This window comes from Sinohyriopsis cumingii, chromosome 17 (genome assembly GCF_028554795.1).
Source record: "Sinohyriopsis cumingii isolate HCF-2022 chromosome 17, ASM2855479v2, whole genome shotgun sequence".
Classification (NCBI taxonomy): domain Eukaryota; kingdom Metazoa; phylum Mollusca; class Bivalvia; order Unionida; family Unionidae; genus Sinohyriopsis; species Sinohyriopsis cumingii.
The window spans coordinates 52,656,828-52,669,837 of NC_142977.1; the positions used below are offsets into that span (position 1 = coordinate 52,656,828).

Genomic DNA, 13,010 nt, shown 5'->3' on the forward strand with positions numbered 1-13,010 from the left:
GGTTCCATGGTGTAATGGTTAGCACTCTGGACTCTGAATCCAGCAATCCGAGTTCAAATCTCGGTGGAACCTAAGTTTATCTTTTTAATCCTAAAAATACCTTTTCTTAAAGTTTTATGTCGAACAGAAGACAAATGTACAATAGTAGAAGCGAGTATGAGAGGATACATTGTATGTACCTATTTAACGACATACAGTATTGCTTGGAAATGGGTTAGTGCGAAATATGAATCTAGTTTCGCAATAGAGTTGCAACCTAGTGCTCCTTGCTGACAATTCAATAATTCGCACTTAAAAAGGGCAATCTCGCAAATTCTTTGCAACTACATTACGATTTGAAAACAAAGATATCTTGTAATTTCGACTTTGATTTATTAATTGCATTTAAAGAATTGCGCAACGTAAACACATTTCCTTTATATCTTGATATTGGCTGCGGACCGTTACCTCTTTCTCACTTTTCTAGGCGAGGAGTCAATTACACTGCACTATATGTGTTTCATTATCAATATATGCATGTATTAGTCGATATCGATTTTAAATAATGTGACCTCTACCATGACAACACTGATACTGACCAGCACTCGATACCTTAGAAACTGTATTCGTACACATTTATTATAAATGTCACTAATGTGCAAAGTGTTAAGAGGTACACTTTACGATCACATTGTTGTTATACAAATATGATCTTTTTCTTTTATAGTTGTTCTCTCTCTCTCTCTCTCTCTCTCTCTCTCTCTCTCTCTCTCTCACTCTGTGTATTCCAATTTATGGACACGGATTCAAAGCATAAACCTTCTTGATGGAAACATTTTATATTGCGGACACCAAAAGTTGGTGTCCACAGGGTACTCACCGCTAAATTATTCCTCTGATTCACGTATATGATGGTGATAGGAAAAGAACAAACCTGCGTTGTAAAGCGTTTCCCGCCAAATGTGTGTATATTTATTTTTACTTTTCCATTCAGCAGCCAGTGTGTGCGAACCCGTCACACACATACATATTGTGGTTTGCGCATGTCCTTGCCATTGGATACTGGAATAGCTCTCTTCCTATTGAGTATTATCGCCTCGCTCCTACTACCTCATGCACATGTTTTAGCAAAACAGTAAAGAATACGCATATACTACAACCTACTAATAAGTTTTGAGAAGATGACCCGTTGTAACCTATAGGTTCCATGGTGTAATGGTTAGCACTCTGGACTTTGAATCCAGCAATCCGAGTTCAAATCTCGGTGGAACCTAGCTTTTTGATTTTTATTCAAATACTTTTCTCAAAGTTTCATGTGGAACAGGAGGCGAATGTACAGAAGAAGAAGAAGCGACTTACAGCCCCTTACTTACAACTCAGTAATTCGTACTTATAACTATATATTATCTAAATCCTCTTCAACTACATTACGATTTTTGCACTTAGAAATTTTGTAATTACGACTTTGTTTTCTTAATTGTTCACTTATCGTCAAAGGACAAGGATAACCTAGAAATTGAAAGCTTGCGTTGTCGAACCGCTCCAGTGGCCTAGTGGTTAGAGCGCCCGCCTCGGATGCGGGAGATCGTGGGTTTGATCCCCGGCCACATCATACCAAAGACTTACAAAAAAGGTACTAACAGCTGCCTCGCTAGTCGCACAGCATTAAGAGGTTAGTTTTAGGACTGTTCGGCCTGGTGTCAGGATAATGTGTCTGGGTGGAACATCATGCTACATGTCTGCAGCATGATGCCCCAGTGCTAGACATCACTATAAACTGCCACATTGCAGGCATCGTAGCGATATGACTGAATTTGTTTTAAAGCTACGTTAAAAATCTAAATCGGACACACACGTTGTCGGAAATATGGCAGGCATATATGGGGGGGGGGATTACCGAAATAATTATATGCGTGTATTTCCTAATCTTCTATGATGCATTATTGTAAATGGCTGCTTGCAAATGATACTTTCATAATTCTATCAATGTATATTGTATTTTCATTGATGCAAATTGTACGTGGCAGTTTGTAAGTGCTACTTTCCTTCTGCATTATTGTAAATGACTGCTTGCAAGTGCTACATTCATAATTCTAGTCAAGAATTTTTTAATTTTCATTGATGCAAGCTGTAAATGGTTGCTTGCAAGTTTTTCGATCTACTTTCCTTCTGCGTTATTGTATCTTGCGATTTGCCGACAACTGAATTGATTCCGTAGTTTGTCGTATGACAAACGCAATGTCAGTTACTACAAACTTTGTATATTCTGTTTTTGAACTTTACAATTACATCATTCCAACTGCTGTTTTCATACAGATTTGGTCCTGCAACAATGTAAATACTAAGTTTTATCAGTATCGTCTTTGTTGTCCATCTCGTGTCTCTCTAAATTTCTAATTTTTTTCCTTTACGGCATTCATTTTATGTCGATAACTCTTTCACTCCCCTTTTTTAAGGTGTACGTTAGCAACACAGTTTTAATCGTCTCTAAAACCATATGCTTTCTCGAAGATCTAAGCGATTTATAGCACCTTACGAAAACAAAAACGCATCCACAACAACAGGGTGGTCCATCTTTTTCAACCCCAGTTTTGACGCACTGAAGTATTTACCTTCAAAGTTTAAGAAATCTACTTCTTAGTGTCATCTCTCATTACTTGGAAACATTAGTTATTTTAGCAAAGTAAGGATCAGAAATAACAATGATATATTCCCTCGTAATCTTCTTAACGAGTATTCATCGGACGAACCCTGGTTGTAAGGATTGTATTGTACGTCACCCATTTTGAAGCACCTCACAGACGTCTTTCTTTTCCTGTGATAATATTGTACATAAGCTCCCGCGAAAATAAAATAATTCAGATCAACATCAATAGCACATAAAAAAGTTTATAGGTAAAATGACATTAAAAACAATTAATCATTCCTTACAGGTGTTATTTTGCCGCAAAAAAAACCCAAATAATCAAACTGTGGAAAATCATGTTGGTATCATGATAAAAGTATTTACTTGCGATTAGAAGTATTAGATTTAGTGTACAGTTGTTCTCAAATACTTAATTTGCATTGTTTATGTACGGAACCTTAACCTTTGAATGTATTTATATATATAAAAAACAAAAACAAAACAAGCTTTGAAACTACTTTGCATCCATTAAAACATTTGTCTCTAAAACTGAAAATAATCAGAGACAAAAGATTTTACAGGAGATTTTACTTTTATTTTTTTGTAATTCTTGCCATTATCAAACCAATTAAAATTAATAATTTGGTTCAAGAATTTTGCAAATATAAAGATAGGACCCTTAGGATGTAATTATTCAGCTGCTCTTTGTCATATTAAAGACTTAAGAAAGAAGCTTTAAAGATATTTTGTAATATGAATGTTGCTGTCGATGAGTGTGTTTTGGGATGGTCTTCGGCAAGTATCAACAAAAGAATAAACTCTAATGATCTTGCTCGATAATTATACAGGGTAGAATTTTACAGATCGCTGTCTTTTCATTTGGTTTTGTTCTATTTAATCGCCTACATGTATCATGGGTAGTTGAGGGTGTTTTGGGACAGTCTTTTGCTGTCCTAGGGTAGTCATGGCGTCTTTTATTTGGTGATAATTACCAATATGGGATACACTATATATTTTAAAAAACTCTCCTGATCTTACTCGATAATTATACAATCCAGGATTTTACTGATCACTGTCTTTTATAAGGTTTGATTCAATATAATGGTATACATGTATCCTGGGTAGGTGAGAGAGTTTTCGGACAGTCTTGAGCTAGCCCCATTACTTTCAGGGTGACAGATAGAAAAATTAAACTATTGAATGTCTACTTCCTGCATACGTTGTTGGAAATAATCAAACATAAAATTTGCTGACAGATTTGGGGAGGCAAACAAGTGTTAAAACATTGCCTAAACTTTTAGAACACGTTTTGCTTTAATATTCTTTAAAGGAATTGGCTATGAAAAGCTTGAGGACGCATACATTATGGTCAACAAGTGTTGCTTGCTTGACTTTGTGTTAGGTAAAGAACCGAGAGTCTACCATTTTTCTATTAGATGGCTTGTCAAATGGTCAAATGCAGGAATAGGTTGCAGATGTGCCTTAGATATCTTCTGATTGGGATTTCCTACCATTTGACAAGTGTAAGATGAGCTAAGGTACTGAAAAACATCACTTTAATTTTCAGCAAATAAAAACGATTCAGGATCTTGTGATAAGTCTTACTGACACCAAATGACCAGCTTAAGGGGTTTTATGGGCTATACTATGCATGTCCTGTCCATATGCCTTCGGAACAACACTTTCACCAGCAGGTGCATCGGTTGCCGCCATTTTCTCATAATGAACCCATTTTTCACAAAGTAATAAACTGGTACTTGTGTGGCTTTAAGTTTTAAAACCGAGACTTGTGTCTTCTCTGAGGAATACTACTTGGTGGCCTATAACTCACATTAAACTGACTTGCATACTTATAAAGTAGCTGTTACTTTCTGCTCAGATATCTTACAACTGCAGTCAGAAATTGGCTAGTGGTTTCTATTATTCTGTGAAGAAACTAACTTACTTGTGAATCTCTCTCTCTCTCTCTCTCTCTCTCTCTCTTTGCTGAGTGATTAAGACATTTAAATTATGGAATATACCTTGTCCATTGTTCGAAGGCACAATTACATTAGGGAAAGAGGCCAAATGTAGAATTTCATCTCAGGTTCATAAATAAAATAGTTTTGTGAGGGTCAATGTATCAGATATAACTAATTAGCAAATAAAATATAAACATTTTCATGGGTTTTTGCTCATAGCAAGAGCAAGGAACTTATTTTATTGCCCGCAAAATAAATTCTCCGAAAAGTGAGCATTTTTGTACAGTGTATATATTGAATACAGATCCAACTCAAGGGTTCTACGTATGAGAGCAGGGAAGACATCCGAAAAGCCATATGGACGTCATAGAAAAATCAAGAAAAAGTATCCAAACATCTATATGTCGCGTGGTGGATAGCTTATCAAAGGGTTAGAGGCCAGAATGGGTGTCCGGGGACCCATAGGTTATTGAATGAGACAAAAGAGCCTTTTCCGTACTACTAGTGGATTTCATAGAAGAAATAGGAAAAACTATGTATCAGACAATATTGTTTACAGATGATTAGTATATATTACTGGGTGAAATTGGGAAACTACACTAAAAACTCAGATGTCTCAGTTACATGTAACATTGTTTAATTTTAACTAAATTCTAATAATGAACATGTATCTACACTTCTCAGATGTGAATCGATACCATTATCATAATCAGTTAATTTAGAGCCACATTCAGCGTTTTCTTTGATGTTTCTTTTACAAAAGTTAATCAGAATGTACTTTATACCTTAAACAACAAAGCTACTTCATTTGCCTTCTAAAAATTGAATAACGATATTCCCAGTCGGGTTACAGTTCTTTTCATATTTAGTGTCAATATAATTACAACTCGTGACGTGTTCCCACTGCACATTTACACTTCCTGTGTACATAAGATAAGGCAACTATGTACACTGATAGATAGAAGCCTGGGGCAATCTGATTAAATTCAAATCTCCTCTGTCTCACGTGAAGATCTGAGAGCGACCTCTAAGAGGTCATATTCTACTAATTTTGGAATTAGCCAATGGAAATGCAGCTTTCAGAAATTTTAAATTTCCAATCTTTCGGCCCACCACGACGATCTTTAGCACACCGCACAGTCTCCGAAACGCGAAGGTGTAAGACTTCATCTGGTTGGCTGGTAAAATTAGCGATTTTGCTAATAACATAAGTCATCAGAACATAGCCCCTAAATGGCCGCTGTCAGAACTTGGCGTAGAACAGTGGAGACACTTTTTACAAGTGTCTTGTCGAAACATGCTACAATGGTTCCATGGTGTAATGGTTAGCACTCTGGACTTTGAATCCAGCGATCCGAGTTCAAATCTCGGTGGAACCTTGAATATTATTTTAAGTTCTTTCTTATTTACATTAATTTAAAGACTTTATTTTATTTTTGTAAATCCTAATGCGAAAGATGAGGTGGGTGTATGCAAATTGAAGCGAATATGATCCCTATGTGTGTCTATTTCGTCATACAACATAGTTTGAAAACCGGTTAGTTCAACAAAGTATGAATAAATTGTCACAATTGTTGAGTTACAAATTCAAAATAAAACAAGCTCGATGCTAAAATGAAGTATGACAATTTCTTCATATTGTCGGAGGATCATCAGCTCTGTCTCTATGTAAGTGTCAGTTAATCGCTGTACATGGTTGTTTGTTCATACATATATAGACCTTTCCATAGCCCTTGGATTTTTCAAAGAAATTTCCGTACGCCCTTGGATTTTTCAACGACCTCACCATACGTCATTGGATTTTTCAACGACCTTTCCATATTTCCTCGGATTTTTCAAGTCTTCGCAGTAATTTACAAAAAAATGTTTAATTTTGTTCGCTGAAAATGTCTCGGAAACAACAAATAAACCCTGATCTATTCGGACTACCTCGACAGTTTCTACGAAGATAATGACTGTACGATTGACCTAGAGCTTACGAATGAAAAAGTAGTTAGATGCATTCGCAATTTTTCGGACAATCCTTCTTTCGCAAACAGGTGAGGTGATCCGACTGCAGTTATCGGCATATATTCCAAGGTGTGATCAATAGGATTGACCTCGAAATTGAGAATTTAAAAGGCGCGGCCTGCTGGTTATCACGTGATCTTTTGCCATTACGGTACCGATATCGCCCAGCGCTCCATATTGTAAGGACAATGATATCGATATCAGATGCCGGTGGGCCGGATTGTTTTTCAATCTGAGGAGACTACAGCCGAAGACGAAGTTAAAGGAAATTATTGTTTTGGTTACCAAGAGGATACCATCACCGTGAATGGCCAAACCCACCTGGCAGTGGACAAGATCACCTGTCTTGGCAGTAGCAGTCGCGTGCAGTCCAAAGCGATGATGAGACAAATGCCAGAATTGCCAAAGCAAGAGTGGCCTGTGGCATCTCACGAGCAAATGTGTTCAGTCCACAAAAGCTCACGGTACTAATTCAGTTCCATAGTAAACCTATGTAAACACCATGATATTTAAAATTCAACAACTTAAAGATTGTGAGTGCTCATAATCAAACCTACATTTATAAGTATAGATGAAACCTATATTTATCGGTATAGATGAAATCTGGATGTCAGCTTTTGTGCAGATGAAAGGATATGAGCCGCGGCATTTTCTGGACCAGTATGTGTTTGAAACATGTGCTTTCAATTCCGCACCAAAGAGTCAGGTGCGAATTTTAGTAATGAGTGTTCCAAACTCAAGACGGTAAAAGGACTTAAATTCCATCAATAAAATAATGTCATTTTCAATGGGCTTCCTAAAGAAACTCATCTGGATATGATTTCAAGACAGAGTCCCAGACTCTGAGGTTTTCACGTAGACAGGAATATAGAAGAAATATCGCCTTGATGGTTAAATGATGACATATTTAGAACTTTTGGAATATGACCCTGTATCATCGATAGGTTCCATGGTGTAATGGTTAGCACTCTGGACTCTGAATCCAGCAATCCGAGTTCAAATCTCGGTGGAACCTAAGTTTATCTTTTTAATCCTAAAAATACCTTTTCTTAAAGTTTTATGTCGAACAGAAGACAAATGTACAATAGTAGAAGCGAGTATGAGAGGATACATTGTATGTACCTATTTAACGACATACAGTATTGCTTGGAAATGGGTTAGTGCGAAATATGAATCTAGTTTCGCAATAGAGTTGCAACCTAGTGCTCCTTGCTGACAATTCAATAATTCGCACTTAAAAAGGGCAATCTCGCAAATTCTTTGCAACTACATTACGATTTGAAAACAAAGATATCTTGTAATTTCGACTTTGATTTATTAATTGCATTTAAAGAATTGCGCAACGTAAACACATTTCCTTTATATCTTGATATTGGCTGCGGACCGTTACCTCTTTCTCACTTTTCTAGGCGAGGAGTCAATTACACTGCACTATATGTGTTTCATTATCAATATATGCATGTATTAGTCGATATCGATTTTAAATAATGTGACCTCTACCATGACAACACTGATACTGACCAGCACTCGATACCTTAGAAACTGTATTCGTACACATTTATTATAAATGTCACTAATGTGCAAAGTGTTAAGAGGTACACTTTACGATCACATTGTTGTTATACAAATATGATCTTTTTCTTTTATAGTTGTTCTCTCTCTCTCTCTCTCTCTCTCTCTCTCTCTCTCACTCTGTGTATTCCAATTTATGGACACGGATTCAAAGCATAAACCTTCTTGATGGAAACATTTTATATTGCGGACACCAAAAGTTGGTGTCCACAGGGTACTCACCGCTAAATTATTCCTCTGATTCACGTATATGATGGTGATAGGAAAAGAACAAACCTGCGTTGTAAAGCGTTTCCCGCCAAATGTGTGTATATTTATTTTTACTTTTCCATTCAGCAGCCAGTGTGTGCGAACCCGTCACACACATACATATTGTGGTTTGCGCATGTCCTTGCCATTGGATACTGGAATAGCTCTCTTCCTATTGAGTATTATCGCCTCGCTCCTACTACCTCATGCACATGTTTTAGCAAAACAGTAAAGAATACGCATATACTACAACCTACTAATAAGTTTTGAGAAGATGACCCGTTGTAACCTATAGGTTCCATGGTGTAATGGTTAGCACTCTGGACTTTGAATCCAGCAATCCGAGTTCAAATCTCGGTGGAACCTAGCTTTTTGATTTTTATTCAAATACTTTTCTCAAAGTTTCATGTGGAACAGGAGGCGAATGTACAGAAGAAGAAGAAGCGACTTACAGCCCCTTACTTACAACTCAGTAATTCGTACTTATAACTATATATTATCTAAATCCTCTTCAACTACATTACGATTTTTGCACTTAGAAATTTTGTAATTACGACTTTGTTTTCTTAATTGTTCACTTATCGTCAAAGGACAAGGATAACCTAGAAATTGAAAGCTTGCGTTGTCGAACCGCTCCAGTGGCCTAGTGGTTAGAGCGCCCGCCTCGGATGCGGGAGATCGTGGGTTTGATCCCCGGCCACATCATACCAAAGACTTACAAAAAAGGTACTAACAGCTGCCTCGCTAGTCGCACAGCATTAAGAGGTTAGTTTTAGGACTGTTCGGCCTGGTGTCAGGATAATGTGTCTGGGTGGAACATCATGCTACATGTCTGCAGCATGATGCCCCAGTGCTAGACATCACTATAAACTGCCACATTGCAGGCATCGTAGCGATATGACTGAATTTGTTTTAAAGCTACGTTAAAAATCTAAATCGGACACACACGTTGTCGGAAATATGGCAGGCATATATGGGGGGGGGATTACCGAAATAATTATATGCGTGTATTTCCTAATCTTCTATGATGCATTATTGTAAATGGCTGCTTGCAAATGATACTTTCATAATTCTATCAATGTATATTGTATTTTCATTGATGCAAATTGTACGTGGCAGTTTGTAAGTGCTACTTTCCTTCTGCATTATTGTAAATGACTGCTTGCAAGTGCTACATTCATAATTCTAGTCAAGAATTTTTTAATTTTCATTGATGCAAGCTGTAAATGGTTGCTTGCAAGTTTTTCGATCTACTTTCCTTCTGCGTTATTGTATCTTGCGATTTGCCGACAACTGAATTGATTCCGTAGTTTGTCGTATGACAAACGCAATGTCAGTTACTACAAACTTTGTATATTCTGTTTTTGAACTTTACAATTACATCATTCCAACTGCTGTTTTCATACAGATTTGGTCCTGCAACAATGTAAATACTAAGTTTTATCAGTATCGTCTTTGTTGTCCATCTCGTGTCTCTCTAAATTTCTAATTTTTTTCCTTTACGGCATTCATTTTATGTCGATAACTCTTTCACTCCCCTTTTTTAAGGTGTACGTTAGCAACACAGTTTTAATCGTCTCTAAAACCATATGCTTTCTCGAAGATCTAAGCGATTTATAGCACCTTACGAAAACAAAAACGCATCCACAACAACAGGGTGGTCCATCTTTTTCAACCCCAGTTTTGACGCACTGAAGTATTTACCTTCAAAGTTTAAGAAATCTACTTCTTAGTGTCATCTCTCATTACTTGGAAACATTAGTTATTTTAGCAAAGTAAGGATCAGAAATAACAATGATATATTCCCTCGTAATCTTCTTAACGAGTATTCATCGGACGAACCCTGGTTGTAAGGATTGTATTGTACGTCACCCATTTTGACGCACCTCACAGACGTCTTTCTTTTCCTGTGATAATATTGTACATAAGCTCCCGCGAAAATAAAATAATTCAGATCAACATCAATAGCACATAAAAAAGTTTATAGGTAAAATGACATTAAAAACAATTAATCATTCCTTACAGGTGTTATTTTGCCGCAAAAAAAAACCCAAATAATCAAACTGTGGAAAATCATGTTGGTATCATGATAAAAGTATTTACTTGCGATTAGAAGTATTAGATTTAGTGTACAGTTGTTCTCAAATACTTAATTTGCATTGTTTATGTACGGAACCTTAACCTTTGAATGTATTTATATATATAAAAAACAAAAACAAAAAAAGCTTTGAAACTACTTTGCATCCATTAAAACATTTGTCTCTAAAACTGAAAATAATCAGAGACAAAAGATTTTACAGGAGATTTTACTTTTATTTTTTTGTAATTCTTGCCATTATCAAACCAATTAAAATTAATAATTTGGTTCAAGAATTTTGCAAATATAAAGATAGGACCCTTAGGATGTAATTATTCAGCTGCTCTTTGTCATATTAAAGACTTAAGAAAGAAGCTTTAAAGATATTTTGTAATATGAATGTTGCTGTCGATGAGTGTGTTTTGGGATGGTCTTCGGCAAGTATCAACAAAAGAATAAACTCTAATGATCTTGCTCGATAATTATACAGGGTAGAATTTTACAGATCGCTGTCTTTTCATTTGGTTTTGTTCTATTTAATCGCCTACATGTATCATGGGTAGTTGAGGGTGTTTTGGGACAGTCTTTTGCTGTCCTAGGGTAGTCATGGCGTCTTTTATTTGGTGATAATTACCAATATGGGATACACTATATATTTTAAAAAACTCTCCTGATCTTACTCGATAATTATACAATCCAGGATTTTACTGATCACTGTCTTTTATAAGGTTTGATTCAATATAATGGTATACATGTATCCTGGGTAGGTGAGAGAGTTTTCGGACAGTCTTGAGCTAGCCCCATTACTTTCAGGGTGACAGATAGAAAAATTAAACTATTGAATGTCTACTTCCTGCATACGTTGTTGGAAATAATCAAACATAAAATTTGCTGACAGATTTGGGGAGGCAAACAAGTGTTAAAACATTGCCTAAACTTTTAGAACACGTTTTGCTTTAATATTCTTTAAAGGAATTGGCTATGAAAAGCTTGAGGACGCATACATTATGGTCAACAAGTGTTGCTTGCTTGACTTTGTGTTAGGTAAAGAACCGAGAGTCTACCATTTTTCTATTAGATGGCTTGTCAAATGGTCAAATGCAGGAATAGGTTGCAGATGTGCCTTAGATATCTTCTGATTGGGATTTCCTACCATTTGACAAGTGTAAGATGAGCTAAGGTACTGAAAAACATCACTTTAATTTTCAGCAAATAAAAACGATTCAGGATCTTGTGATAAGTCTTACTGACACCAAATGACCAGCTTAAGGGGTTTTATGGGCTATACTATGCATGTCCTGTCCATATGCCTTCGGAACAACACTTTCACCAGCAGGTGCATCGGTTGCCGCCATTTTCTCATAATGAACCCATTTTTCACAAAGTAATAAACTGGTACTTGTGTGGCTTTAAGTTTTAAAACCGAGACTTGTGTCTTCTCTGAGGAATACTACTTGGTGGCCTATAACTCACATTAAACTGACTTGCATACTTATAAAGTAGCTGTTACTTTCTGCTCAGATATCTTACAACTGCAGTCAGAAATTGGCTAGTGGTTTCTATTATTCTGTGAAGAAACTAACTTACTTGTGAATCTCTCTCTCTCTCTCTCTCTCTCTCTCTCTTTGCTGAGTGATTAAGACATTTAAATTATGGAATATACCTTGTCCATTGTTCGAAGGCACAATTACATTAGGGAAAGAGGCCAAATGTAGAATTTCATCTCAGGTTCATAAATAAAATAGTTTTGTGAGGGTCAATGTATCAGATATAACTAATTAGCAAATAAAATATAAACATTTTCATGGGTTTTTGCTCATAGCAAGAGCAAGGAACTTATTTTATTGCCCGCAAAATAAATTCTCCGAAAAGTGAGCATTTTTGTACAGTGTATATATTGAATACAGATCCAACTCAAGGGTTCTACGTATGAGAGCAGGGAAGACATCCGAAAAGCCATATGGACGTCATAGAAAAATCAAGAAAAAGTATCCAAACATCTATATGTCGCGTGGTGGATAGCTTATCAAAGGGTTAGAGGCCAGAATGGGTGTCCGGGGACCCATAGGTTATTGAATGAGACAAAAGAGCCTTTTCCGTACTACTAGTGGATTTCATAGAAGAAATAGGAAAAACTATGTATCAGACAATATTGTTTACAGATGATTAGTATATATTACTGGGTGAAATTGGGAAACTACACTAAAAACTCAGATGTCTCAGTTACATGTAACATTGTTTAATTTTAACTAAATTCTAATAATGAACATGTATCTACACTTCTCAGATGTGAATCGATACCATTATCATAATCAGTTAATTTAGAGCCACATTCAGCGTTTTCTTTGATGTTTCTTTTACAAAAGTTAATCAGAATGTACTTTATACCTTAAACAACAAAGCTACTTCATTTGCCTTCTAAAAATTGAATAACGATATTCCCAGTCGGGTTACAGTTCTTTTCATATTTAGTGTCAATATAATTACAACTCGTGACGTGTTCCCACTGCACATTTACACTTCCTGTGTACATAAG

General features: G+C 36.2%; 3 non-coding genes across 3 annotated transcripts; all 3 read left to right on the forward strand.

The window, feature by feature from the left end:
• Trnaq-cug (transfer RNA glutamine (anticodon CUG)) lies at nucleotides 1–72 on the forward strand. Its single transcript has one exon. It is a non-coding gene; the product is annotated as a tRNA-Gln (tRNA).
• Nucleotides 73–5,873: 5,801 nt separating this feature from the next.
• Trnaq-uug (transfer RNA glutamine (anticodon UUG)) lies at nucleotides 5,874–5,945 on the forward strand. The gene has a single exon. It is a non-coding gene; the product is annotated as a tRNA-Gln (tRNA).
• A 1,574-nt stretch (nucleotides 5,946–7,519) lies between these two features.
• On the forward strand, nucleotides 7,520–7,591 carry Trnaq-cug (transfer RNA glutamine (anticodon CUG)). Its single transcript has one exon. It is a non-coding gene; the product is annotated as a tRNA-Gln (tRNA).
• Nucleotides 7,592–13,010: the final 5,419 nt, after the last annotated feature.